This window comes from Gallus gallus, chromosome 3 (assembly GCF_016699485.2).
Source record: "Gallus gallus isolate bGalGal1 chromosome 3, bGalGal1.mat.broiler.GRCg7b, whole genome shotgun sequence".
Lineage (NCBI taxonomy): Eukaryota > Metazoa > Chordata > Aves > Galliformes > Phasianidae > Gallus > Gallus gallus.
The window spans coordinates 68,250,298-68,277,602 of record NC_052534.1 but is presented as its reverse complement, the minus strand read 5'-3'; positions in this window follow the sequence as shown (position 1 = coordinate 68,277,602).

The window sequence follows — 27,305 nt, the reverse complement described above, 5'->3', positions numbered from 1 at the left end:
TCATTTCCTCCATCTCCAGGAGGTATTTACCCCAAGTTTTACTGTGCTGAGATGTTGCTGACACAATCTACACTGGTAATGCTGTGCAGGACAGAAATGAAATGCTTGTCTTTTCTAAGCCAGTAGTGCCTTGCCTGGCTGCTGGCAAGGTCAGGGGGCTGCCAGGCTGCCTCCTGACAGGAAAGATGACTCTGCTGAAGCATCCGGGAGGAGGGAGTAACCTACACCGCTTATTCCATTTCTCCCATAAAAGAGCCTGGCCACTATCACACTATCTTGTGGGAGTCCTGGTGTGTTGGTCCATGGATTGCCAAACACAGTTCTCTGGGAAAGAGATCAACAAACAAACATTTGGGAAATCGCAGTCGGAAATGTAAGCTCATCCTTGCTGTGCCACTTGTGTAAGACCTCCAGCCTGCATCGTGTTTTGCCCCAGCACGAGGACCTGCCCATCTTATGCAGACCACAAGGTCAGAGCCTACTTACGACAATAGTATTGGGCAGATTAATGGCCCACAAGTACCTCCATTCGCAGCATAACAATTTCACAATATTGTGCATGTAAATAAACATCAAAGCTGAACTGAGCTGGCTGAGCAAACCTCTAGCCAGAAACACCACACTTTGTTGGAGGGAACCACTTGGGCTGTCTTGTTAACGATATGAAAACAAACACAGTATTGTAAGGCTTAATATTGATGAACATTCGTTAGTGCTCTGCTGAGCATGGCTGGGTCTGGTATGAAAAAATGACACCTAACAGATTATTTCTAGCCTTCTTTCTTTCTTTTTTCCTCCCTCACTGCAGTTTTACCCTTCTCATACTTGAATGCTAAAATTGAAACACTGGCACATGGTGACTTCTTCTATCCAACCTTCTCTGACTTCCTAGCACACGAAGTATTGGTGCAGACTGTATGCATACAAACACCTTCTTTGAACTCTTCAGAAGTACCTCATGACAGCAATACATGCTCTTGCTTCCTGGGGAGTTCATGGTCCCAGTGGACTGAGGCATGGGAGGCAAAATGCAAAGTTCCCTTCCCCCTCTGCTCTGCCCTGGTGAGGCCACATCTGGAGTACTCTGTCTAGTTCTGGGCTCTCCAGTCCAGGAATGACAGGGAACTTCTAGAGAGAGCCCAGTGAAGGGCCACAAAGGTGATGGGGGGCCTGGAGCATCTCACTTGTGGTGAAAGGCTGAGAGACCTGGAGATGTTCAGCCTGGAGAAGACTGAGGAGGGATCTTCTCAATTCTTATAAATATCTAAAGGGCAGGAGTCAGGTGAATGGGGACAGACTTTTTGGTGTCACCCAGAGACAGAACAAGGGTCAGTGGGCACAAACCTGAACACAGAAAGTTCCATACAAAGATGAGGAAAAAATTCTTTGCTTTGATGGTGGCAGACCACTGGAACAGGTTGCCTAGAGAGACTGTGGAGTTTTCTTCTCTGGAGACATTCAGAATCCACCTGGATGCTTTCCCCTGTAATCTACTCTAGGGAAACTGTTTCATCAGGGTGTTGGACTTTCTCCAGACGCCCCTTCCAACCCCTACGATTCTGTGATAGCAGTGTGGCAAGCATTAAAGCTACAATCCCTGGGGCTGTGAATTGAAGGGAAAGGGGAGATAAGCTTCTCAGTGCATTGTCATAACTTGAGGAGGGCTGATGTATAGATCTAAACGCTATACACAACCCCTATGGCTGGCAGCTGAAGATCCGCTCCATCTTCCTCTTCTGTAGAAGACTGGTCCTATATGAAGCTCCACACCACCAGCACTCATATCTCAGGTCGTTGGGGAAGATGGGAGCCAGGAGTCATGCAGACTGGAGAAATCCAGACAAAACCACTACTGGTGTTGAGACATACATCTACAACTTTTGAGCTTCATGGTGGTTATAAATATTTGGTATTGGTGAGGAGCAACAGCAGATAACTGTGGGATTGCTGAGGATAATTCTCTTAGCATTAAGAATTAAGAATTACTGCAGAGAATTAAGATTCACTGCATCCAACATGAGATATTTGCAGTGCAGAGAGTTCTCCACAGCCAATGAAGTGGAAATAGATACTTCTAGGGCACGGTTAATCTTGTCCTCACGTAGACATCTGAAATAGGTCAGATGAATCATCTCCTGTGCGTATTTTTTTCCACTGACTCTAAAGGGAGTCTAGGAGTCTCAGGTGTAGACTTCTATATTACAAATGTCTAGAGTTAGGTGTAGTGAGTTCTTCACAAAGAGATTCTCTCCAGACGTGCAGAAGAAGCCTCTAAGTTTCTACTTTAATATTTTATGCATAAAACATATGGGAAATGTAAATAAGTCCTCAGGGCTGAACAATGGATATTAATAAATTTCCACTGCTCTCTCTGGGAGAACAAACATCTAGGAAATCAGTAGGAAACAGCTAAGAGATATTTTAGTACTAGCATGTAGTTCATAGTGGCTGTCATCATGTATGTTTAATGCTGATTAAGTTTATTTAAATACTTATTTATTACAAATAATGCTGATGAAGTTTAGCATTTGTCTTCCTGATGATGTAAACAACAGTTTTTCCCTCATAAGTTTGTAAGGGGGTTGCACACAGAGAAGGAGAGTATTGTGAAGATCCCTTTGTCCTGGAGACCTTCCAGCTGCCTGTAGATCCATGGCAGGGTACAGACTGAGGGGTGTATGTCTTTATCCATTGGTGAACATCACTGTAGAAAAGTGTAATGCTTTCTAGCTGGGTGGTGAAGGAGGGGAGGACAGGGTTGTGCTGTGACCTGGCCATGTTCCTGGTTGTGTTCTTGTGGCTGCCAAAGACACGTGACTCAACAAGTGGAGCACCCAATTTCTGTTGACCAGGCAGCGTCTCAGCCTCACACCAAGACTGCCCATCCCTCATCTCCTAGACAGCCAGGTGACACATCTGTGAACCCCCTGTGACACAGGCCACTGCCAGCATTCTGCTCATTGCGACAAAGCCACAGCATTGCCAGGGCTAATGCCCACTGTGACATGACCATGACATCATCGGGGCTGGTGCACTGCTGTGACACAGCTATTGTATTCCACCATTCAGGTGAGAAGAAACAGACAAAAAAAAAAACACAAGAGCTGATAACAGCAGGGGGAAATTAAGTAGCAACTTAAAGAAGTGCAGCTCAGGAAAGTTTAAAAGAAAACTAAAAGCAGCAGGTTCTACCCATTATCTAATTTTAAATATTTGTGTGGTATTGCTGCTATTTGTAGATTTGAAGGCTAAATTCCAGAAAGAAAATGCTTGTTGAGTTGCCTGAAGGTAATATTTCACACCTTTGGAATTAAAGGCATCTCCAGTGCCAAACACTACAGTCATGAGTGGCTGACAGTGATGAGGACGTTTCAGTGTGAACTGCCAGACTCACATATTTCTTTCCTTGAAATGAACCAAAGATTTTGCCAAGGACTGTCCTGTGCTACACACTGCAGCCAAACACTAGAACAAAATACATAAATTAGCTTTCACCTGTTTGGTTCACCACAGATAGTTAAATTCTCCTTGACTGACAGAACAAGCTGCATTGGGCACAGACTGATACGTGGGATGCCCCATCTAAAAGGGAAAACACATTTTTGCCATGAGAGTGACTGAAGATAGGCACAGAGAAGATCTTCAGAAGTCTGACATGGTCCTGGGTAGTGGCCATAGGTACCTGAGCAAGGGTTGAACCAGACGGTCCTTTCCCACCTCAGCCCTTCTATGATTCTGTTACACATCTTTCTGATACCCTGTGCTGCCTGCCGTAGAGTTTTCTCAGCTGCTGGATAAAATTTTGTGGATTGTTTCTCCTCAGATATTTGTGTGGAAAGTCCAGAAAGGGCAATGCAGCATGGAGAAACGTGTTGCCTGACAAAGATCGATCTTAATTATTTCTGAAAAACGGGGGAGTTGTACTTACTGGTGGCCCCAGATCCATCTAATACTATAAGAGCCCTAATACCATAAGATTGGAGGTTGCGAAGGAGATCTTCTTTGCTAACTCAGAGAGAGTAATTGGAGGCCACCCTCCATGAGGAAGGGCAACCAGATGTTTCATTAAAGGAAGGAAACAAAACTATGAAACCCCGGGAGAGACATGGTGGTAACCCTCCCAAATTCATCAGGTTCTCAGCCAGTTCATCTGGGCTTTCATCCACCACCTCCCACCCCTCCCTTCCACCAGCACTGTGTCTGAATCGTATGATCACATCTTTCTGGAAGCGGAAGAAAAAAGTTTTGCTCTGAAAATCCTGGCTCCTAAGGGATCTTGATATTGAAAATGCAGAGTCAGCCTTCTTGGGTTTGCCTTTCTTGTTGTTAGCCTCGCTGAATTATAGTAAATAATCAAATATTAACATAATTCATAAATAACGCCTTGCTTCATAATGGCTCAAGTATGCAAAAAGTAAGCATTTGTTAGATTTTTCAAATACGCAATAAGTAAAATTATAAAATACATAGTGACTAACCATTTGGGTAAAAATAGTTTTAAGATAAAGCATATTCAAAATCGGAATGGTTTTCTTCCTGTTATGTACAAAGATGGTTGCAAAGGAGCTATTAAAGTCCCACAAATAAATACAGTGCTTTTGGTGTTTGTTTGTTTCTAGTTAGAGGTACACAGTCATTCAAAAGACCATGTGCTGCATAGCCTCCACAGCATTTGCTTTGTAGTACAGATAGTCCTAACCACTACTTTCCTCTCTCTTGATCGCTAACGAAAACAGACCATATAGAGATGAAAGTGTTCTAAATCAGTGCTCTGTGTCATTTCCCGCTTACTTTGCACTTTTTTGACAGCTGAAAAGCTGCAATAAATTGAGTGCATGCACACCCACAGAGAATAGCAGTTAGTACTACCATAACCCAGCCTATCAGGACATGTATTTTCTTCCCCAAAGGACTGTACTGAAGTTATCGAAGTGGGGGATTTTGATATTCAAATTTTTATCAATGTTTATGTCTTTATGACTTGAGTTTTTGCTACTACTTTTCAATAAATCACAGCAACATTTTTAACAAAATTAATTGAAAACAAGTCTGATAATATAGCTAGATTACAGATACACACTAACACATATGGGTAAAAAAAGCAGGCACATAGCACCAGCAGATAATTGTTTTCTCTTTTCCTCCCTTTCTTTCCAGTCCCTTTCTTTCCTTTATTTCACTTCCTTTCTCCTGCTCTTCCTTGCATTCCTCCCTCCTTCTCTCTTTCTTCCTTTCTTTTTCTTTCTTTGTTCTCTTTCTTTTTTCCTTCCTTTCTTCCTTTCTTTCTCTTTTTTCTTGTCTTTTTTTCTCTCCACCTTTATCCATTTCTCCTTCTCTTTCCTTCTTTTTTTCTTTATCTTTCTTTTTCTCCTTCCTTCCATCTATCCTTCTCCTCCCTTCCTTCCATCTATCCTTCTCCTCCCTCAACTTCCCTCCTTCCCTCCCTGGCCCTCTTTTCTCCTTTCTCCCGTTCTTTCTGCCTTTCTTTTTTCCCTCCTTCACTTCTAATTTTGTTTTGTAGGTAGTTGGAGATCTGGTTTATTTTAAAACAATGAAGAAGGCAGAATCCCCTGAGGTAAATTCATTGAGTACTGGGAGGTCTTGGTAACACAATTGAACTGGCACGAAATCAATAAAAACAGAACAGAAGAAAAAACAATAATTAAAACATTCTGTCAAAAAAATGGAGCAGTAATTAAAAGATGCAAACTATTGTTTTGCTACACTAATTACATTTTAATTTTCAATAGCTTGCTGAATACTATAAAAGCCCATGCCTATAAAATGTCCCAGTGACAGTGCTCTTTCTGCAACTAGCGTGATAACAGTGTTTATGTGCTGTAACAGAGTGGTATGTGCTTTCAACTCTGTGTGGGTGAAACTAGCTTCCTTGTAAGATAGCATGACAACAAAGTTTTAGGGTTGTTGGTTTTTTTTTTTTCTAGTGTGGAAAATTATTACTCAACACGCACACACACACACACACACACACACTCATATACACGCACACAAAAACGGGCTCAGTCCAAGAGCTGCTCCGCTCAGGGCACTTCCACTGACCTCAATGGGAATTTTGTGTGTGGCGCAACAGTGGGTTGCTGGCCAGCATGAATACTGTGCTTAGGTTCAGACCATGTTGTTTTCTTCACGTGTTATTGAAGGATGAAGAGAAAAAATAAATTGAATTTTCCTATTAATATACACCATTTGCAACCCTAAAACATGCAACTTTTCGACAGGGTCCTGAGGACTTTTCTCACAGAATGATCCTCATAGATCTCAGCGGTAGATACCCATACATAAAAGTAACATAATAAAGCCCATATTCTGTACCATTATGAATCATGGTTGTCCTGAAAGAATTACATCCTTCATTTAGCTACTTTTGAGAAGACTTTAGGGGACAATTTTCCATAGGCAGATTTAAGAAATTCTCCATATCACGAGTACATGTAATGGAGTTTGATGTCATTGTTTTTTGCAGCAGCTCAATGCAAAGTCAATTTATCCAGGTGAATTCTGGCAAAATCTGGGTCCATTAGTTATGATCTGCTTCTCCACAGCCATAGCTGATACTCTGCCTTATATATCTCATTTGAATAGTAGATTTGTCCCAGAAATTGGCATGTTGCATGTTCAGACATGCCCCCAAAACAATAGACCCTTTCCATAAAAGTGAGAGCAGTGGGGAAACAATTTCTCAGAAAGTAATCCCTGGATTTCAGATGTATGAAATCAATGAAGTGCCTCAATCTATGAAAATGGCCAGCACTGCCAAACAATGTTTCACAACTGGATAGCTCTTCTACATCTGCACTGTAATTTGAAATTACTTCTTAAGTAACATAAAAAATAAATAAATAAGAAGAATAGCCACATCAAAATGATGAAATAAAATCAATATCCATCATACCACTGCAGCAAGAAGCACAAACAAGAAGAGTAATGCTTTTTAAAGGGAAAACATGGAGAAAACTTTACCTACATTTTCACCAGTTTGCAGTCCTCTTCATGTCCTCCCAAATTCTCAAATACATGTATTCCTTCTCACTCAGCTGGAAAGAGTTAGCAAGGTATACCTCTGGACAGCATCTTCCTATCATCTGGAAATACATAAAGAGTAAATTCAAAAGGGAAGCCAAGGAAAGATCATTACAAAAAAACGAATTCATTTAAAATGTATACAATGTCTGTGTATTTTTCTGGGGAGTGATAAGGTGATATTGATCCCACCAGCAGTACCGGTACCCCTGGGAGTTGGAAACTAGCTAGATACACGTCCCTGGACGTTAGAATGGCCAACTACTATAAATAGTACCACTTACATTCAGTGGAAAACTGCAATTACATGTTTTTACACACTAAAGTTGCAAAATAAAACTGATGTGAAACCCAGAGCAAAATCTGTATTTAAAACAAACAAATAAACAAACAAGCAAACCAAGCTCTAGTTTAGGGAGAAAATCCCTTATCTTCTGGGAATAGCCCAAAATGAAGGGATTTTTGCCTTGATGCAAGAATGAATTGCTTCAAGAATTATTTCAAAGACACATAGTATTCCCCAAATCCCTATTAGTATGGTGCTACTGAAATGTCCTGATTTACTGAAATCAAACAAAGACAGATATTTATTTAGAATTCCTGTAACTGCCACAGTCGGTAAATGTGTTTCATCACTGTGATTGCAAAAACAAATATCTACCAGAGAAATGCAGTTCACAACAACACAGAACTGAATGGAAATAGAAGTTTTATTAATGTTACGCTAATGTTCATGGCAGAAGTAGGGAGAATAAATCAGAAGAGCTGACTGAGGCTGAGCCATGGATGAGTCTCTGGTAGCAGAGAGCTGGGCAGTCTCTGTACAGTGATGTTACTGCAAAAGCAGCTGCTCTCAGGGAGCAGTTTAGGAAGGGAAGGTGGGCTCACTGAAGTCTGCAAATGATGTGGCTGTGTGCCTGGAGTCATGGCAAGGGGGAATGCATCTATCATCATTGAGCTGTGGGAGCTCCAGGATGCCAGAGAAAGGTTGTATCCTTTTAAGCCTCTCACCCCACCAGCCTCTGGAAACGCCTCACCAATCTGACTTCCAGAGCAACTTTGCAGGCTACTGCAGATACAGCCTTTTCTTTCTTAGCATGCAGTATACACCTGTCCTAATGAAAACTGCAGCAGCAACAACAAAGTTGTAATTCTCTCACCACTCCTACATGCTGGGGCTGCCCCAGGGCCAGAGAGAAAGCAAGAGGTTTCCTCACAACCAACAGGGTGTATGTGGCCAACCTGATATGAGTGAGAGTAGAAATCACCCTTTGGCTGGTTCTTGTGGTACAGTCTTAAAAAGTGCATACTGCCAGCACTGCTGTTTGTTCCTGATAGATCATCAGATGCACCCTTTCATGGATCTTTAGATACTCTTTTCACTGCCTAAGAAGACAGGAGCAGAAGCAACATGAAGACACAGAGTTTGTATTTTCATGTTCCTCCTACACTTGATTCTTTGGAGCATATAAGATCTGTGGTTTCATGGCCTGACAGTACAGGACTATAACCGTTATAAACTGGCACAGATCCTAAAGGTAGGGTCAGGTTGCTTCATAGTTGGAACATAGTCTTAACCGGATAAAGCTCTCTACATTAGCAATATATGTCTGTGGGTGATGTAGTCCTCTCAGCTGGGCTGGAAGGACTCTCCATTGGCAGCAGGAGAAGAGAGCAAGCCACTGGTGGGCCAAGGTGGGGTTGCGTGAAAGCCAGCTGCTCCAGTCATGTGGTCATGGGTCCATGTGTTTTAAAATTAAGTTTCTTTCATATTCTCTGGCTGAGTGACTCTTCTAGTTGGGGATGATGAGGTGAGACAACCACAAACAGCTATTCACAGTACTTTCAGAGTATATTTCCTTCTGCAGCTCCTTCTATTAAGGGAGATGACCAAGGCAACAGAAAATATGTGAATGAAACTCAGCTATTACTACTATTCAAAACTTGGAAGCTTGGTCATGGCACCCTCCTGCTTTTATTTGGTCCAATTGCCGAATATTAAAGCCATGCTTTTACCCTGTGAGCACACAGTTGTGACAGTTCTGTGCTGATTGTTATGAATATTGACTGACCAAATTAGTCTTTATTGGAATTATCACATTCTAAATGTACAGTAGAACACTAGTTAAGCTAGGTCCAAGGTTCAAAAGTATAGCTCATGTTTTTTGTCTACAAAAACACACTAATCAAAATACTAGATTTCCCACTAATTCTTACTATCCTCTCTAAAGTATGCCTGCCTTTTCATCATGCACTATTCTGCCACATACAGAGGTATACGAATGTCATTTTTGTGACAACTCAAGAGACCTCCTTGAAAGATGTCTGGATAGGAATAACACAGGGTAGCACGTGTACTGTTACACTCTGCTTCACTTTTATTTTTCACCAGAGTCCAGAGGACTGACAAAATCCTCTATTGAATCTCTATGGTACAGTTGTCATATGCTTCTATAATAGATATTGGTCTACACTAAGCGAAACGACTTACTGAAGCATTCTGTTCTCTTAAGTGCTGCATGCCCCAAGCTGAGGACAAGATATACCAAGATGCCACCAGTGTCCAAGGACTCTCAGGATCCTAGCAAACAGCCTGTGCAACATGCTAAAAGGGAAGATGAAACTTCTGCTGGGGGGAAAGAAATCCCTTCCTTCCTTTAAAGAGTAGCTGCTTCCCCAGTTACCGCCAATGACGTCACTGATACCACACAGGAAAGGCTTTTTTCCTACTCTACCTGCACCATAATCTCCCAGATACAGCTACCCAACCTTCACATTTAGGAAAACATACGCATCCTGAATTTGACCCCTGGAAACCCTGATGTTTGTGATATGAGCATCGTTACCAATGTAGAATCAGATATTAGGGTTATCTGAGTTAATCTTCATTCTTCTAGTTCATGAGGGCACTGACAGATTTATCAGACGGAACTGAGAAACTGGTAGATTTAATGATTAATGGATTCCAGCACTGTGCAGGACAGCAATACTAATGCCTCTGACTTAGCACACAAATTAGATGACTCTGAGACACCTTGATTCTTCCTACCTTGCTGAGCCAGTATGAAGCAGTGGGAGGTGCAGAGTGTTCTAATTCTACCTTTTTATTTATATTTTTACCATATTTCTGACCCCTTCCTGAAATTTGCTGCAGGAGTAAAACTCAATGCAAAGTCCAACACTAAGCTGTACTGAGATCATACAGTTGGCTAGTTTCATACAGGGCACTGAATTTTGTTAGGGATGAAGCAGAGTGGAACAACAGGTTTGGGGTAGAAGTAGTTCATGACAGAGCTCCACAAAATGCACTGTTCAGTGTTACTGATGCACTAAACTCTGTTGGACTGCATGCAAGTGCCCAAGTAGTGCTTGTGTTTCAATGGAAGATCCAGTGCTGGTGCTTGATGTGAGCACATCAGACCCTGTTTGCACACCCCATCCTCTGAAAGCAATGAGAGGGAAGTGACTAGCAAAGAATGGCACAAAGGGAGAGGAGTTGTGGCTTTGCTGAAGGGTATCTCTTGTTTCCAATGTACAGACAAGGGCATTAAAAAATACCCCTAAGAGTCACTGCTTTTTTTGACTTTCTGAAGAGAACTCAGTGTTCTCTGTTGAAGAATTTCCAGCCTGACCAGGAATAATAGAAATACTTAGAAAAGATGATGTTTTCTTTGAAAGAGTAAACCAAATTGTTTCCAAAGAACTAAAATACTAATTTGGACTGTGGTTAACACCTACTACCTCTGTGACAACAACAACAACATCCTTGTTTGCACTTTTACAGCACTTTTCAGCTATATATCAAGAGTTCTTTCAACAGTGGGATAAAATATTCTTCACTTTTTGAATGGTGGAAGAAAGCAGAATTAGGTAAGCACAAGACCTTACAAAAAGGGGCAATAAGGCTATGCAGAAAGTGCAGACTTCCCATTTTGCCGGCAGGTCATGTTGATTCCCACAGTTTAACAATAACTAGCATTGGGACTCATTTAACAACAAAAGAAAATGAACTCTGCACGGGGGATCCTCCTGTGGCATTCACTGTAATTAAGAACATTAGTGACACTCTATTATCTTCATCATTTATGAAGTTGCCCTAATCCCCTTTTTAAAATAAAAGTTAATATTATTATCTTTATTATTATCTATATTATCTATATTATGTATGTGTCACACCCCTTGAGTTAAAAAAAAAAAAAAAAAAAAGGAATATGTCTCAGAATCATGAATACATTTGTGAGGTGCTTGAACCAATATGAAGAACCAGAGAAAAGTCATTTCTATATTCAACTCTGATTTAAACACCTATTCAGCAATATCCTAGTAAGCCACCAGCCAACCATGGAGGCCTTCCAAATCCCTCAGTTTTCAGCAACAAACTCCTCTAGATGCCCATGCACTCAATGGTAACTGCTGTGAGCTTATGTTATGCTTCCTTGGTATCAATAGAAGTCTTTCTTTTTCTGTGTCTTCTGTGTTCCTCATCTCAGCAACCTTTAAGAAAATACTTGAAAACTCTCTCCCCTGCAAAAAAACGTGGCCATTGGAACCAGTGTTATGCTTTCCCCACTCTGTTCCCAGCCATGAGTTGGCAATAGTGTAAGAAAAAGCGGATCTTCTTTTCTAAAGGAAATTCAAGTCAAGGCCCCCCACCACTATTTCCAGCTGTTGACACCTCCAGTCTTCATCATCTTCAGCAAATGAATTCAACCCTTCCCAACCTCTGATTTCATAACAAGAGGAAAGAAGAGAAAACAAGCATGTAAGCATGGCTCCCTAGCCTGGAGGTGGGGTATCTGAAATGGGAAGGTGGCATCTATGCCTGTTGTGCACATCAGACTATATACATTGATAAGACATCAGTAGAGAAAATAATGAGATAAGGGCTCTCATTTTGCACAAGTGCACTGGGTAATGGAGGAGTGCTTTACTCACCTTTCCCTCAACGGACCCTTACTTTAGGGAACAACTTCTATAAAAGAAAGACACACTTCTCTGTCACTCCCCATGCCAGTGCTGACATAAACCCTTGCAGTACTGTTTTCATGCTGTGAAATACAGTTGTTACATACTCACAGGCACTGCTCTGCAATCAGTGTGAAGGTATCGCTACCCCTCAACTCTACCATAATACATACACAAATAAGTAAAAAAAAGGCAATTAATTTTGCATTCTATGCTGTCTACAGCTCTGGACTAGAAACATAACTAGTCAGATTTGACTATTTTCTTATCTTTAACTATCATCCAAACTGGATTTATGAGCGATCCAAGTTGCTAACTCCTGCTTTAACTGCCAAGAAGGCACAGCTGAGGAGACCCCTTTTCTCTGTCAGGCATGTCATATATATGACCAAAAGAAAAAAACACACATAAGAAGATATCTCCCTTCTACAGCCTTCTGGAGACACAGGTGATTATTAAGATTAATGCTGGCTTTTCTAGGACTTTTTTTCCCCATTAGGAAAAATGCATGAGAACAGCAGGCAGCCTGTAGGTAGTAATAACCTTCAGTTACCACAAAAAAATCACACACAAAGAAGAAATCATGCTCTTTGCTCTGTGTTATCAATATTGTCTTTTTTCTTTCTTTCTTTTTTTTTTAACAAACCTTCCTTTCCTATCTAGCATCACTGATTGACACTGTCACAAATCTGTAAACAGTACAGTAGGTTTTGCAGAAGATGAGGAAGTACATGGATATAAGGTTAACTTGTGCTTATTATGGATTTATAATTAAAAATCCGAAAGAGGAGATGCCAGAGATTTCTGACAACATTCTGAGATCTGCCTTTTAACACACTGGACATCCTAAAATACGTAGACAATGCAGAATATACAGGATTCAATATCAGATTGCATACAGAAATCAGGAATTGCTTTTCTCCATTCAAGTATGAGTCACACCATGTAGGCACTTGCAGGCAGAACACAGACAGCAATGTTAGAACAGTGGCCCTACGTATCAGTTACCAGATCCAGTATTCTATGGTATTTCTTATCTCATCACTAAAAGATGACCTAGATTCCAAAGAACTTCATTTTGGGGTTCATCCGGGATGAAGAGTTCTTCTCAGTTATCTCATTCATCTCTTTTCCTCTAAGAAAACTACACTTCCTGAAATACGTGGATGTGCTTTCTAACTTCATGTAATCTGCCTGGTTACGTAAGCAGGCTGTCTGTACCTTCACTGTTGAACATTTCAACACATCCTCTGCAGTACAGAAGCCACAGGCAATGATTTATTTGACCCCTTCCATACCCCAAAGGCTTTAACTCAGAACTGACGTTGTCACTGCTGTTTTTTTGTCTTGAACTCTGTTTTGCTGATTTCATTTAGCAATTCTTTGAGTTTTGCAGTGAAGCTTGTTGGCACTCTCATTGTTCTTCTGGCTTCCATCTCTTAGCAATTGTGCAGCTCAGTGGAGAGGACACTGAGCCCCATTTATGCCTTCCTGGTGCAATTGCACTGTCTGGAGATAACAGGTAACTGGCCCAGTGAGGCTCTGGCAGCATCTTCAAATGTTCTTATGCTCAATCCTTAAATTGTTCCATATAAAATAACCTGCATCAGCAAAAAAAAAAAAAAAAAAAAAAAAAAAAAAAAAAAAAAAAAAAAAAAAAAAAAAAAAAAAAAATTCTGTTTAAGGTAATGCAAATCACTATGACTGACATACATTTGGAAGTGAATGTCTTTAGCTGGCTTGTATGTTTGGGGAAGGCAGTAACCAGTGCTGACAGTGTAAAAGGTGATGCATATATGTGAGCTCAAGACAGTAATTTCTTCAGCTGGCATTGCTGGTGCTGGAAGATGTGCATCTGTATTGTGCACTCTGCCATCCTGTACTCTGTAATGGAGTCTGTCAGGTGTCTGCATACTAGTCAGTACAAGTCATTCTGAGAGTTGGCTTCTTCAGGGTGTTCTTATATCAAGCAATAATTCTGGTTAATTATTAAAGCAAACATAGGTGACTAGATCACAGAATCAAAGAACTGTAGGGGCTGGAAGGGACCTCTAGAGATTATCGAGTCCAACTCCCCTACAAATCAGGCTCCCTACAGCACATGTACACATCCAGGTGGGTCTTGAATGTCTCTAGAGAAGGAGAATCCACAACCCTCCTGGGCAACCTGATGCAGTGTTCCGTCACCCTTACAGTGAAGAAGTTCCTTTGCATATTGTTGCAGAACTTATGCTCCAGTTTATGGCCATTTCTGCTTGTCCAGTCCTCACAGACCACTGAAAAGAGGTTGGCTATGTTCCTTTGACCCCCACACTGAAGTTATTTATAAACATTAACAAGATCACATCTGAGTCTTCTTTTCTCAAGGCTGAACAGACCCAGTTTGCTCAGCCTTTCCTCATAAGGGACATGCTCCAGGCCCTTTATCATTCTTGTGGCCTTCTGCTGGACTCTGTCCAGGAGACGCCTATTGTTTTTGTACCAGGGAGCCCAGAACTAGATAGAGTACTCCAGGTGGGCCTCACCAGGGCACAGTAGAGGGGGAGGATCAACCTCCCTTGACCTGCTGGCCACACTCCTTTTAATGCATCCCAGTATCCCATTGGCCTTCTTGGCCACCAGTGCACACTGCTGGCTCATGGCCAGCCTGTCATCCACCAGGACACCCAGGTCTTTCTCTGCAAGGCTCCTCTCCAGCAGGTCATGTTCTAACCTGTACTGATACTTCTGGTTATCTTCTCCACTTGCTTTTGTTAAACCTCATCTGGTTTCTTGCTGCCCAGATGAGAATGTTTTCTCGTTTGTTCAGCAGCTTCCTGGTTGAAGTCAATGGGACAAGGCCTGGGAGAGAGGCTCAGGAGTTTGAAAGGCAATAGAGAAGTCTTGGTGCCCTAAGCCAGGCCTGCCACCCTATTGTCCTGTCACATGTCACCTGTGACAGAAGATACAGCTTCTCCTGAGCAGGTTTAATATGCAGTAAGGCCAGGCCACCACGGCCAGGGAGGTGCAGCAGGTATCGTTAGTCTCCATGGCCACTTTCCCTCAGCAAAACTTAGGCAGACCAGAGAGCTGCTCTCACAGGATGTAAAACAAAGCCATGTCACTTCTCGTGGCACTACCCTGAACCAATCCTTCATGCAGTGACTTTTACATTTTCCTTCCAGGCCACCAGCTGTCAGATGGTAACAATTTCCATCCACTTGCTGACGTGAGCGGGTTTTGAACTTTAATCCAGTCCATGTCTTAACTGTGGTGGCAAGCACTTTTTAACTAAAAAGAGCCTTCAAAACAACTTAAAAAAAAAAAAAAAGAAAAAAAAGAAAGAAAAGGAAAAGAAAAAAGAAAACACCAACAATCCCAAAACAGCCCTTGCTAGCAGCACGCTTTTTATAAAAGGCTTGACAGACATAAACAGGCAAAGCAATACTGTGAAGGAAGGAAGCAGCTGTTGCGTGATTGCAGGAGTTTATGATTGCTGTGACCGAGGAACCTGGCTGCTGCTCTGTAGGAACACCATGCCAAAGACCAGGGCTTGCCCCAGAGAGTTTGCAGCCTGCACTCACCACCAGGCACAAGATAGACGCAATTGAGGGGGGAGCACAAGGAAACAATGAAACAATGCTGGTCAGCATGAGAAGCAGTAGTCTCATCACTAAATCATCTCCATTTACTTTCCTAATAGGCTAACATTTTCTGCCACACACAGATTTCTTCCTCCCAGGCGGTACTGAGTGCCTTCAACTCCCAGGGAAGTCCAAGAGCATAGGGAGACGTCAGCATCATGCATGAGGTGCTTAGCATTGTGCATGGCAGAGCCTAGAGAGTCAAAGCTTGGCTATGTTACACCCTCTGGCTTGGAGCAACAGTCACCTCTGTAATGGAAAAATTAGTATAATACAATAATACAGCTGGGAAGAATTTGCCATGTTTCTTGGCTGCTGACAATAGTAGCTTCTTAGTCAAACATACAGGGGTAATACATAAAAAATTGCTCCTGCTACAGTTCTGAAGATTCCTTTCTTAAAGATATTCACAAAAGTAAGAAAAATGCTGCCATTTTCTTTCTGAATCTTTCCTACTTGAGAGATGAACAAGCCACCACAAACTCAACTATTTCAGATCACTCTTTGTATGCTTTCCATGTGATTGCTTCCCTTAATTTTTCCTTTCCTGAGTGTTGCTCAGTGCAGAGGTTCATCTGATGAGTCTCTTCCTTGTGTTCTCCCTGCTGCCTGGTGACACCCTCATGTTGCAGATGTGTTGAGTTGCCTTCTACTTGTGATCTGGATATTTTCATCTTCCTGCTGGATAAATCTGGAGTGTTGAACAGTCTGGAAAATCTCAGAATTTGTACTAAACAGATTCTTCCTAATACATTCCATTTTTATATAGCCGTTGCCATCATCTTGTGCCCTTAGTGGACTTACGAATAATCAGGCTTAATCAACTATATTAATTCTAGATTCAAAACTAAGTGGTTGTAAATTAATTTGAATTACAAAGATTAGCCTTAGGAAGGAAAAATGTAGCAAACACCACAGTCTTCCAAGCTAACCGCACCTTTTGGAAATTCCCAGAGTAGCTGATTCACCGGAATGACAATTACCCCCCTGCTCCTCTGCCCTCCCCCTCGAAGCACATTGTTTTACAGGAAACTTAATAAGGCACAGTTTGTTAACAGCAGTCATTAGGACTTTACTCACGATGATGACAGTCTTGGAAAGGTAATTTTTTTTTTTCTTTTTGTCATTCCAACGGGATTTCTCTGCCTACCCACACCTACTGATTTCAACGGGAACCTACCCTGGGTCTGCAAACCCAGTCGTGTATTACTGACGTCACTGGGAATTTTCCCATTGAGCTCAGTGAGATGAAAGAATATAGTATCCTGAAAAGTAATCGTAACATATTAGACACTCATTCTCACGTTCTTTGCGCATTCAATTTCTAGCAACAATAGTTTTAATTCCGGGTTGCTGGGATTTTTTTTTTTTTAATTAAATATATTATGAGTCAAAGGATGTTGGAGCCAACACTCCAAGGAAACAATGGGGACAGATCCTTAATCCTGGCTAAGTGCCTTATGTATCCTTCTGTGTGGCTACTTTAATTTGTACCAGAGGCCAGCTATACACATGCATACACATGTACGTGCACGAGATGCAGTAAGTCAAATTAGGGAAAAAAAAGAAAATTGTTTTACAAACTCCGTTAGCTCCCTATTTCTAGCTCAAGTTTATACACGCACACAGCGTAGGGGAGGAAAAATTTGATATCTAAACAGAGAAAGGAAATAGTCACTATTTAAATATAACAGCACTAGGTAGCTTGAGGATACAAAAAAAAAAGTAGAAGGCAAGCAAGCATTTGGGAAGATGGCAAGAGAGTATGGTCAGCACTGCAGTGCTTTGCCAGACAGTTATTCCCCGGTCACTCACACATCATCTGTGACTGCGCTGACCTCTCCTTTTCATTAGTTTCCACTCCTGGGTCACTTTCTTTCCTGTGTTTATATTTTGGGTCTGTTAAACTGATTTGTTTTCCTGGCTGTTGAGCTCCAACATAATAGCCTGTAACCTAGTACTGTACCTTACATAAATGCCCCAAGTATGTGAAATACATATCAGGAAAGCAATGTTTCCTACAGGGAATAAAAGTGCTATGTTTAGCTCTGTATTTACACACATCAGTCATATCCTATCATCACTGTTAATCAATTGCAATTTATATCTTTGAATTAAGGAAGAAGTTTGCCCATTTTAGGGAGAAAAGGACTTTTTTAAGGCTGGAAAAGGCTGGCACAAACCCTAGCTCAGCTCAGACCACTGCTTGGAAATTCCCAGAATTCTGAATCACTGGGGTGGGCAATTACCATCCTCTTAAACTGAACAGTCAGAGATTGTAAAGAGCAGAAATGTATGCATACTTAAAGAAAGGAAATGCACCATTAGTGTGACTCTTTCTATTGAGAGCGATTCCTACAAAATCATTTTCTGGTCATAATGGGGTTTCCTCCTCTCTTAACCTCATTCTCGCCAGAATTGTAACTAACCACAGAGATTTCTAATAGTTTATCATGGCTCCCATACTTTCCCACACTAGAACACTTTTTGCAAGGCTGTTCAACCCCTAAGCCCAGCTGCTGGACAGGCTTTCTGGTGTGATCCAACTCCCCCACCATGTCATCCCACGAGAACACATCCTACAGTACTACCTGATGAAGCCTAGTACATCCACACATCCCAATGTAGTCAACTGCCTGAAAGCCAACAATTTGTGGATTCCATGTTTTAGAAATATTCAAAATTATGTTATGCTGAAAATCTAAGACTTTTCTTATATATATACTGCATTCTTTAAACAGGCAAAAGTTGGCAGTGATATAGAGAGTGATCCCTCTGAAAGAGTTGTTTCCCATCACACTATTCCTCCACTGGAGTCTTCAGCAGTGAAAGCACCCATGCTTATGACTTGAACTCAGCAGCCCTCTCCTTTGAAATAGCAAATACACATCTGTAATGCAGAAGCAAATGCTAGATTTTGACATTTTGCTCAGGTTTCAAAAGCGCTAAGAAGGCTAGTGGAGATCTCTTCACAATATTCCCCTATCACCAGTCCATCAGATATGAATATTGCAAGTCTCTTGTGGTCTAAGGGGTCAGAGCAAACCAACTTGAGGCAATAAGAGTTCAGAGGACATAGCCCATCTTTTGATGCTACCCACTGCTAAAGCATCCTTTCCTACAGAGAGAGCAGAAAGCAGTGATACTGCTTTAAGGGAACTTGTTTGCAGTTGGTTTGATGGAATAATAATGATAATAATAGCCCTTGCACACATCTTGAGCTTTATAGAAATGGAGAGGATGTCAGAGAAAGGAATCACATAGAAAGCAGAGAGAGAAGTCTGGGAGGATTTCACCTCTACACTTTCCAAACAAAAGCAGGGCCAAACACAGCAGACTAAGACTTTAAGGCAATATTATGTGCAATTCTTGCTTGTGTCTTACCCTGCCAGTTTATTTCACTGTAAATTCCTTACCCAATTTTACTCTAATCTGCATACTTCCCAGGTCAGGTGTGCTCAGCACTCCTCCAAGGCCCTTCCCACGCACTGAGGTAGATTAGGACAATGACAGTAGTGGGCTGCTCACCTCTACCCGACAGCCCATCACACAAGTCGGCACACTGCACTCATAGCAATCTGTCTGCATGGCCTGTCAGGACACTTGCTTTCCTGCTGACCAAAGTAAATCAAAGCTACATTTCAGTGCCCTGGTTATTCATTGCAGCTTGGAAGATGCCAAGAGGTACATCCCATGGTCCTTGTCCTGAAGGGCTGGAGTCACTGAGAGAGCACAAGGCCCTGTCTGTGACCAAGCAGCCAGTCAGAAAGCAAGCCAGCCTCTATTTTTCTCAGTAAGTTTGAGACACATAGCCACTAACTTTAGCTGACTGAGAGGATCTGTTTCTAGGTTTCTTTGTCCAGTCTGCTCTTCAGCTGAGGGAGATATAGGTGCCTTCAGAATCCCAACCTTCAGCGCATGGCCCATGTCCCCCTTCCTGAGATAGGTGTCTCATGTAGAAAAGATCAATCTTTCTTCAAAGGTACTCATTTCTCTCTGTTTATTGGAGAGAGAGCCTAGTCAACCAGCTCACATGAGGTGCCTACACACCCAGGTAAACTCAGAGAAGAGTCCCGCCTTGCTGGACCCATGCTGCAGTGTGGGTGTGGCTTAGAATGAAAACAGATACAATTATTTATTTATTTTTTTATTTATTTTCTAGGCAATCTAGTTTTGTTTTCCTTTGAAAGAACCAGTATTGCAATAGTAATAAGACACTTCAACATCTGGTAATGCGACGAGATACCCCCACGCCTAGTCAACTGAAAGTACTTGGCACACAGCCTGATGACTGGCAACATCCCTTAGGTGTGGTGGTATCTCTTGGTATCACCCCACCCTGACATGTCTCGCATTTCATTAGCACAAGCATTAAGGTCCAGTTCTACTACCCTTACTCACTATGAGTAAGGATGGTGGGATCTAGGTCTCAGTGAATGAATACTGCCGTAACGAGACAGGATGTGTAGCCTCATTATGCCAGTGAAAACTCTACAATCAGAGCTTTGAGAATAAGAAATTAATTGGCTTGAAGGAGTTTCAATCTAATAACCTCTTACCAGAAGCATTAGGGTTTATACCCGGGGTTGGTTAGATTAGTTTCAATTTCAGGTAGTGGGTATCTATCCAATTACTCCCCTCACTCGGGCAGAGCACATGGCATTCCTTCTGCTACTCGATATGCTAAGCAGCATGTGAGTTGGCAAGTTGGGCTGAAAAGCAAATTAGCATTATGCAAACTGCAGGATTCTGGCACTTACATTAGGATCAGTGATCTGGCAAGAAATCCTGCCAAGCTACCAAGCCTTCCTGAGCCCAGAGAGAGCTGCAAACCCTAATCCAAGAGACCAGCTGACAACAACAAAACAAAACAGATTGCGGGGGATGGGGAGAGGGAACAAATTCTTGCTGTCTGGGAAGGCTGCTGGTCCCAGCATAGAGCAGGGCCTCCTAAGGAGAGGGTACTTTCAAAACACAAAAAAGAGGGAAAAAAACAAGAAGGAAGGAAGGAAGGAAGGAAGGAAGGAAGGAAGGAAGGAAGGAAGGAAGGAAGGAAGGAAGGAAGGAAGGAAGGAAGGAAGGAAGGAGGAAGGGAGGAAGGGAGGAAGGGAGGAAGGGAGGAAGGGAGGAAGGGAGGAAGGAAGGAAGAAAGGGAGGGAGGGAGGGAGGAAGGAAGGAAGGGAGGGAGGGAGGGAGGGAGGAAGAGAGGAAGGAAGGAAGGAAGGAAGGAAGGAAGGAAGGAAGGAAGGAAGGAAGGAAGGAAGGAAGGAAGGAAGGAAGGAGGGAGGGAGGGAGGGGGGAAGGGAAGGGAAGGGAAGGGAAGGGAAGGGAAGGGAAGGGAAGGGAAGGGAAGGGAAGGGAAGGGAAGATGAAGAGGGAAGCAGGGAAAAAATTATGCCTGCCCCAGCTGCTTGGCAGCTGCTTGGCATCAGCAACTGCTGATGCTGCTGCCTGGCAGCAGGGCAGCAAGACACAATAAGGTAAATCCATTTTGCTCTGAAGATGCCCCCAGTTTCTGGTCCCATCTCCTTGCTGGAGCTGGAGTGCAGGTCCCTCATGCTGACTCTCTGCAGACACAGGCAGTCGCTGCAGATGACAGCAGGGCACTAATACCTTAAAGCACTTCAGCCGGATTCACCGGAATCTGTCTTAGTTTAGGTTGCTTTTAAGGCACCCCCAGGTAAAGATTATTTTTTCAGGTGTTGGAGTAGGCTTTTCCTGATATATCTGTCTGCTGTTTGCAGGCAGGATAACACCCATAATCCTTATATCTCAGTTTGAATGGAAGGGAGAGGGAAACTAGAATAAAGCATACTACACCACCTAAGCTTCAGTGAAAACCAAAGGGAGTTGTGCACCCATTTGTGACTGTACGTCTTAGAAACCATACCTGAATTACGGCTTTATTAGATAAACTTCTGCAGTGCCTTATCCACAGACAGTTCCCATCTGTATAGCAAAAAGATTATGTGAGGACTCTCACATCCTTATGCAGTTCTTAAGTGGTAAAATATATCTAACCATGTTAGGGCCAGATAGGATTTAGTTCTAGTTTTATGCATCAGTTGCAAGAGATTATGTTCCAATTACACTAACGTATGTTGCTTCATGCAGTAATTTCTATATCCTGTTAACAAAGATGACTTTTTTTTTTTTTTTTTGCTTGCGAGAGACATGCTATAGCTGTATAAGTAGCTCTAAAACATTTGGTAATGATTCTTCACTTTAATGGGGGAGAGTATAACAGAATTTCTGGCTTTCTGGGAGTAAGGAATAGTCTAAGAAAGAAGTTCTGAAATCACAGGATAGTCAATTACAGCAATGTGACAGAAATAGAGGTCTCATTACTGAAGTTTTTTTTTATCAAGCATTGTAGGATTATATATACAACCTTTGAGAAATACTGGCTTTTGTCTGGCTCATAGTTTCATCAATATGAAGGTAGCTGATAAGTTGAGCTCTCTGATACCCCGTCTCTCAATCGTCTTCAGTTTTCACTAGTTGACTCAACACTGAGCACGAACTGTGCTTCTACCTCTCAACCAATTGAAAGCCCTCTATCTTCAGTATTTATTTTGGCAGTATTTCAGTTCAGTGCATTAAAATAGAAGACAAGACTGTTTTCCGTCCTGTGAGTATTTATGAAGACCTGGCCCAGGTGCTGTGAACCTCGTAGGTACAACATAACAACCATTTGGCCCTTTTATGTGGAAATCATTAAACCAGAACATTATTCCACTATTCCATTTTCTTCAAAAATTTTGTAGTAGGTTTCACTCATTTCTCTCTGAACATTCATTCAAAGGGGAAGAAACTGAGTCAAATTCTAGATTTCCATTTCTCATGAGACAACCGTGCTTACTTTGATTTCAGGTGGTTACTAGAAAAATACACAGCTCTTTCTGCACTGACAACTCCAGAATCTTCCAAGTGAACTCACTGAGGAGCTCTAGTTTTAGACACACCTTTCTACTCTTTTCTCTAATAGTAATGCTCTCTGAATAGCATTCAGGCCTTTGATTTCAAACACGGAACTGGGATCACAGGATATAAGGTTCACCAATCCACAGCTGCTTAGCTGCATTGGAACAAAGCTAAAAGTTTGCTTCCTAGCATCTAGATCACAAGGTCAAAACTAATTTGCTTATGCTAAGAGGGGAGGCAACCCAAGTACCTCTGTATAAGATTACTTCACGATGGTAGGCAAACTCCCAGATTGTATTTAGTTTCTTATGGAATCCTGGTTGATGCTCAGGTTTACATTTCTATATCTCCTCCTTACAGCAAAGCAAGTTACATATAAAGCTTTTGAAAAACGTAATCCTCCTCATCCAGGTGAAACAATTCAGCATCTTCATTTGGCTTCCTCCCTTACTAAGAAGACTTTAGAAGTCTGGGTTTAGATCAGCTCTGCCTCTGACCCTTCAGGTGTCTACAGGCAAGAGGATAACTCCTCCCAGTGCCTCTGTTTCCTCTACCACACACTGGTTTCTCTATTTACATCATAATCTCTTTGCGCAGCATAATTCTCTAGCACAATGGGGCCCTCAGTGGGAACCTCAAGGTATTTCCATTGTAAGAAAAACAGACAACAGAAAGGAAGAAGAACAAAAGAAGAAATGCCACAAATACAAGAATAGGTACAAACCTCATCAGGCTGAAGAACTTCAGAATTTAGGACTTTTCAAAACAAGAAACAGCAACTAATGAGAGGGTCCACACCTGAATTTGTGTAGAGCTGTGACAAATAACCTACAACAATGCATTGCTTCTATTTTTAGATTGTACTGTATGACAGCACAGTCAAATTCTAGAAATTGTACTGTGTCAGGCATCATTGAAACCATACACCACATTTTACATCATGGTCTTCTTCCCAATATTAGTATATTAAGTAGCCATTTAGGAGGTTTTTCTCTCTTCCTACAGACGATTTATTTTGTTTCTTGGAACAATAGGCCACATTGTTTTTCTCCTTCAGAGTTTTCACTTTGATGTGATGACTTTGACTGCTAGAGGAAGTGTTGGGGACCAGAAGAGGAGCTTTGCTGTGGTCCAACTTCACTGTAAACAGCAGGTGCAGCAGCTGCTGCAGGAAAGTGCTGGTTTTCCTTCTCCTTGTCAGGGATGAAAGAGGGGGATGTACTGACTTATTTTTCTGGAAAATCTGAGACATAGGAAATGAAAATACAGGCACAGTTTGAAGTGTTTTCTTTATTTGTCAGAAGTCTCAACATGCAAAATAAAGAACATGTAAATGTTGTACATTAATGTGTAGATACTGTATGCAATTGTGCAACTATTGCACATGGGAATTACAGCTTTGGTGGTGTCTATAGAGCTGAGCATCTCAGACTGAACACTCAGCTGAGCTGTAGTTTGAATTGCCTTTCTCAGCAGACTCAAACAAATTACCACTGGCAGTTATATACAGCAACTTCTCTCAGTAACACAAAAAGTACGTCAGTAATTCCTCTTCTGTACAAATTTAAATGAAAGGATATAGAAGAAAGTGTGCTTGTAAATATGAGTTCTTCTCATGTTCAAAACATACTTTTAATCAATAAGCATATAATTGTATGCGTGCCTCATAAATTGTCTGGGGCAAGCTGTAAAGCATGTGTGCAATTGCTTGTGTCTTCATATTGCCCCTTGCTCTGGAACCACAGGAAAACATTCTCCCTGCACTCTGTGTAGGATGCACTATGCCTTGCCATGCTTCTTACACGTCCACTCTAGCTTCAAAGAGTGCCCACCTAAAGCACAAGGTTTTCCAGTGCATCTAGGGCAGCGTCAAACCTCTGTATTGTCCCATCATTTCCAAGAATTGAGTTTAGCAGCAGAGTTGGTCTTAAAGAAATTAGTCTCTGTTAGCAGAGATACTTCGACACAAGGGCATTTAGCTTCTATGCCCGTAAGTATGGAAAGCATTAAATAATGTTGTTTAGCTCATTCGTGAGTCCTGCTACAATTCTACTCCCAATAAATATTGAACTTCCTTCAAGAAAACAGTTTCACAAACAAAGCAGCTGGGATTTATCTGCATCTGTAGCCCACAAGGGAGCTGAAAATCATCTTGCTTACCTATACTAGAAAAAAAAAACAACCAAAAACAGGGCAATCTCTCCGTAAATAACTTAATTCTTTGCCAATACGTGCTTTCATTTGCAGAATATGTAGTAAAGAGGACACAGGCTGTTATCTCTACAGTACTTAATGAATATTTAGCATGGCTGCTAATTCTAGATACTTCTTTGTTTCCTCAGGTGGAGCACTGAATTCATATAGAACAAACTGGGGGTAGGAGTGCTGTCTGACAGCCACACAGGCCCTCCTTCTTGCACTCTTTTTCTCCGGTCTGGACAGCCAAAGTCCTGGCTCCACCAGACATACCAAGAGTACATTTTAAACAGAGATGTTAATCCTTCTCTGAGCAGGATTAGCTGGCCCTGAAGCCTCCGAATGCCAACCAGATGTTACTGTGCAGCTGGCAAAATGCCCAAAGCAGCTTTTAAATTCCTTTTTCTCTTTTAAGATGGAGGTCCTTTTTACCAGTAAGCAATATGCTCTGGGAATCCTACGGATTACAGAGCCCTCATAGAAGATGGCTCATTTTCACCCACTTGTAGTCCACTGATGCCAAATAAAAGACTGATGCTCTATCTTGTATTAATAAATTAAGGAGGCACATTGGCACAGGACTAGCTGGCGTATTTTAGCATGCTCCACAGTCTGGTTCTGGAACCATCGAGGCATCTGTCAGGGGTTATAGATGGGATGTCATTCCCAATGGCATTTTGATTGCAGCCACCCTGTTCTTCTGAAGAAAGGGGAAAGTGGAGCAACATGGAAGTAAGATGTGCCGTACCACTTGGCATCAGAACGGGACAATAATTCTGGGTTTATTTTGTTTACTACAGGAAATACACCTCCATTGATTTCAGTGATATACAAAGATATACAATAAATTGTAGATGTTAAAGATGTGCAGACCGAGAATTATTTAAATTGGATCTAATTAGGCACCAACAAAGCCTGCTGTACTCTATGCCCACACCAATTTATATCATCCCCTGAAACCATGTATCTCTGCAGGAATGCCTGAGGCATTGTAAGCATAACTAAATGACAGTTCATACAAAACAGATTGATTTTTCTCTACCTTCCAGGCCCCTTCTCATGGTAACAAGAAATGCATCTCAAAAGCAGATTTTAAAATGAGACTTGGTGACAGCTGACTTTTTGCAAGCTGATTTTTCTTGTCCAATGACTTAGACGTGATGTTGTACTGATCTCAGTAGCATTTTCTAAACAAACAACAGCACACTTCTGTCTGAATTCAGCTGATCTAAGCACAAGATGCATGTGACAAAAAGGCAAGATTCCCCCATTTAACTATGTGAACACAGCCATATTTCTTAACTAATCACCACAGACCTCACCTTATTTTCCCAGGCTCTCTCAATCACTCAACGATTGTGAAGACTCTTCTGTCTTCTTTTATTTCTCTATCTATCACTCATTCATCCATGACTCGCAGCCTTTTCCATCCTTTCCAAATTGCTGCTTTTTGCTGACACAGCGGCCCACTTAGATAATGAAAATCAAATTGCTGTAATAAGATAATGCCATGCTTTTCACTAATAACAAATAGAAGCAGAACTCGGAAGAAATCTGGAGGATTAGGAGTGGGGACTTTGTTATTGGTTAACTCCAAATGCCTGTGACAATCTGCCAAATCTTCTGAGCTTGCCTCATGTGGTTAAATTATCCAGAGATAGTTTGCGCTTGAAGAAGTTAGCAGAGTAGCCCCAGGTAAAGAAATTGCTTTCAGCACATACAGAAAAAGCCCTGAAGAGCCCTTGATGTTAAGAGAGAGTGTTGAAACACTCAGCTCTAGCCAAAGAATGTATCCGTAAAGCAGAAACAAATCTAATAACAATTCTATATCTAAGATACTTGGAGAATTTTTTACAACATTATTTTTAGGTGTCTTAAAACCACTGATTTGTACTGAAAGATCATAAATATTTGGAGAGAGTATCCGAAGTCCTGCAGTAATCATGTGCAGACTTTAGAAATCCTCAGCAGTTGTTCAAATTCCTTTGTAGGGCTGGATAGCAGGTCTTGATATGAAGTGGTGTTATCTTCGACTGCTTATGTACCTCTTGTCTATACTTAGTGTGCTCAAGGCTGCAGATGATCCCCCCTCTCAGACATGTTAAGAACCCCGGCAGTATTCAGGTTCTTGCAGAGCTTTCAAAGCTTTCAATTCTCCTATCATTTGCAAAAGTAAATCTATGCTGCTGAATTACAGAGGTGATCTCCCATTCTGACCGGCTACCAAACAAAACCAAGGAGAAATGTCTGTCAGGGTCATGCATAAAAGCTCTTGCTGATTTTGCACACAGTATTCAAAATTGTGCTGTCCTCTGCGCTGCTGATGCTTTTGTGTCAGGGAATGAAAATACAGTTGCTGACTAAAGAGCAGTGCTGTTCATCCTATTCCATAACACAGAAGCTTTTGCCTTTTCTAGACACACATGCTTACACCACTTACCACCTTTAGTAAAATGGAGGAATATCACACTTAAATTCAGCAAAATAATGAGGAAATTCCACAGTAGAGCTTATTACTCTGCGGGCACATCACACAGCCCATAGATAGAAGACAGG